Raw genomic sequence first — 3234 nt, forward strand, 5'->3', positions numbered from 1 at the left:
ATTGTGCTTTTTTCATTGTGCTTTGCAGATCCTATGTTTTTTAACAAATTAAAGATAAGACCCTCCAACAGCAAAAAGATTAAAACTCACTTAAGGCTCAGATGATGATTAACATTTTTTAGCAGTAAAGTATTTTTTAATTAAGGTATGCACATTTTTTAGACATAATGCTACTACTGCACACTTAATAGACTATAGTATAATGTAAACATAACCTTTTATGCCCCAAGAAATCAAAAAATTTGTTACTTGCTTTACTACAATATTCACTTTGTTGCGATATTCACTTTATTGTGGTGGTTTAGAACCAAACCATAATATCTGCAAAATATGCCCGTGTATGTTTCTCTATTTTTATTTCATCTCTAACCATGAGTTTTGATTGCCAGGAATATTATCCATAGAATTTTAGACTCTGAAGAGATCTTCCAAACATGGAAAAAATAAAAATAAAAAAACATTCTTCATATTAAAGCAGAAACAAGGGCCCAGAATCTGATTCACTCAGTTTCCCCCGTCATTGCTGCACAATAAAAATCATGACACCTCAAAGGAAACACATGATTTACTTTTAAACCACTGGTTTAGGCCAATCCCTAACCAAGAGTTTACCAGAGAAGTTAAATGACTGCTAATTAGTGGTGCCTCCCAGGTAAGGTCTTTCAGCCCAGTATTTCTGCTACCACTCTCATTAACCATCAAAATAAATATTATTTCTAATTTACCCTCAAGACCAACAAAATAATTTGCAACAAATGTTAAAAATTTTGAAGAAGGGCATTAAACAAATCAAGAGGCCCTTTTGGCATGGGGTCTCTATGTGACTTCATAATTTGCATGCTCACAAAGCCAGCCTGCTTACTCTTCTTATTTTGATCCTAAAAATAGAGACAGAAAATGGACAACTCGGTAAATGGCCAATGCCAAGTAAGTCAATTCTAGCTTGAATCACTGTTTTCTGTATTTTCCATTTAGGAAATGTGGGTGAGTCATTCAGGCATCGTGTCTCTGGGGAAGGGGCTGATAGCTTCACTGGAGTAGATTTCACAATATAGTGTCTGAGACTTAAATTTTATCCTCTAGCAAAAATAATAATAATAATAATAATGAATAAAAACAGCTACTGTTCATCAGTAACCCATATTCTGCCTCCTTTGCTTTTATCAAGCTTTTGTGTTATAGAAACTATTCTTGACTCCTTTATGACAACTGAAGTCCTAAAGTTGGAAGGCAAGGAAAAATATTATAGCAGCCAAGGGAGGTTAGCCTGATTTTTAGGTGAAACAGATGGGCAGTCAAGGGATTTGAGAGTTTTCTCTCTCTTACTGCATTTTTGAAGTTTTTCACCAAGTGCAGTGAGAAAACTAAACCTTAGAGAATTAGTTTGATGCAAGTAAACACAGCTCTTCCCTTTTACCAGCTTCTCTTCCCCTTCCACCTTCACCTGGCCTCAGAGTTGTCAATCCAACAGAAAATCTCCAACACCCCTTCGAACTGGCAGAAGGGCTGTTTGAAGGGCCACTAAAGAAATGCAGCTGGGAAGGGGCACACTTTATAGTTTGCTTGTTTTGTCAGGACAGAATCTGTGATGCAGTCATTCTAAAAAGAATGTAATCAACATGAAAAAGAGCTTAATTTTATCCATCCACACCCCACCAAGAAAACACTTGGATTTTAAATTTTAAAACAGTTATGGGAAAAGAAAGGGAATAAATATGTTGGGTTGACCCACATAACCATCAAAAGGCCAGATTAATAAACTCAGGGATTAGCATATCCCAAGAGTTAACTTATGGTACTCTGAGGCTATTTAAATTATTTCTGACTCCATTTACCTAGAAACAGAAAGTCTAAGCTTCCCTTAAAGGTAATTAACTAACTATGCATTCTCTCACCCTAAGAGAAGTGTGTAGTGGATAGTATAATACAAAGCAGGGAATAATAAAAATGTTTCCACCAGGCTTCAGAATATAGCATTATTTATTTATTTATTATTATTTATGCCTATAGCACCTGGTCTTCCTAGGTGGTCTCCCATCCAAGCACTAACCAGGCCCGACGCTGCTTAGCTTCTGAGATCAGACATAGGGCTTGTTCAGGGTGGCATGGCCGTAGACCATGGACCGTGGCTCCACTGGGGCATGAAACCCAGGACCTTCTGTATGTAAAGCAAAAGTGCTAACCACTATATTATGGAACCATATCCAGGATATAGCATTTTTAGGTCAGAATTATACCGGCAGAAATGAATGTACATAAGACAGGTTGAGTACACACTGACTTATGAGAGAAGCTACAGCATCTCAAGACTTTCTGATGGATGTTAATTTGGGATTTAAAAATGTAGCTAATCCATTTATCAATAAAGGACTAAAAATTCTCATTTGCTCAGAAAGAAATTACTGCATTTATATGTATTAAAAATTAAAATCAAAAGATCCCTTTCTGAATTCCATTAATAGGAATTAGATCATAGGCATGCCCAGATGTACATATTTGGTGGTAAAGAGGAGATGGGTTTTATTATATGTTTTTTTAAAAGGAACCGGGGGCTATTATAAGATTGCTCTTTTTACTATCCAAAGCACTGTCACACCCATTGCTTCAATCTGAACAACATTTTAAATTTTCTCTGGCTAACAGGTTCTCAAATAGACTTTCCAGATTTTCTGTCTAATGAATAGATATTTACTTGTGACAACATAGGAAATATCATAAACATACAACTATTCTAAAAAACTAAAACCATAAGGCTGATGATTTATTCATACTTTGACTCATCATATGGAATCCTGTTGGAACAAAACAAAAAAACATACTGCCACCTATATCCTACCTCACCCCTAACTCAGACACCTGGGGCTGCTACTAGCCAGAAACTAAACACCTCCCTTGCTCCTGACTACTGATATTTAAAAAAACAAACCAAGACAAAACAGAAAACATTTTTCCATGTCCAAATTGGGGCTGATATCCTTTGGTGGAAATGGAGGAAGAGAACAAGAATGTGAGGGTCAAAAGGTAGCAGCCTTCCAATTTATGTTACATTCCCACAAGCAACACACCAGGAGCAGCAAGAGAAGGGGGAAACCTTTGTGATATTGTAGGTTGAAAGCAGAGTACAAAGCATTTGGGGGTTTTTCAGATTCATTTTTATTATTGTTGATGTTGTTTTTATGTTCTCTATTAGTTCAGAGCACCATGAACAGCCACTGGGGAGTAAGATAAGATCCC

Source organism: Pteropus alecto, unplaced genomic scaffold (genome assembly GCF_000325575.1).
Source record: "Pteropus alecto unplaced genomic scaffold, ASM32557v1 scaffold98, whole genome shotgun sequence".
Taxonomy (NCBI): domain Eukaryota; kingdom Metazoa; phylum Chordata; class Mammalia; order Chiroptera; family Pteropodidae; genus Pteropus; species Pteropus alecto.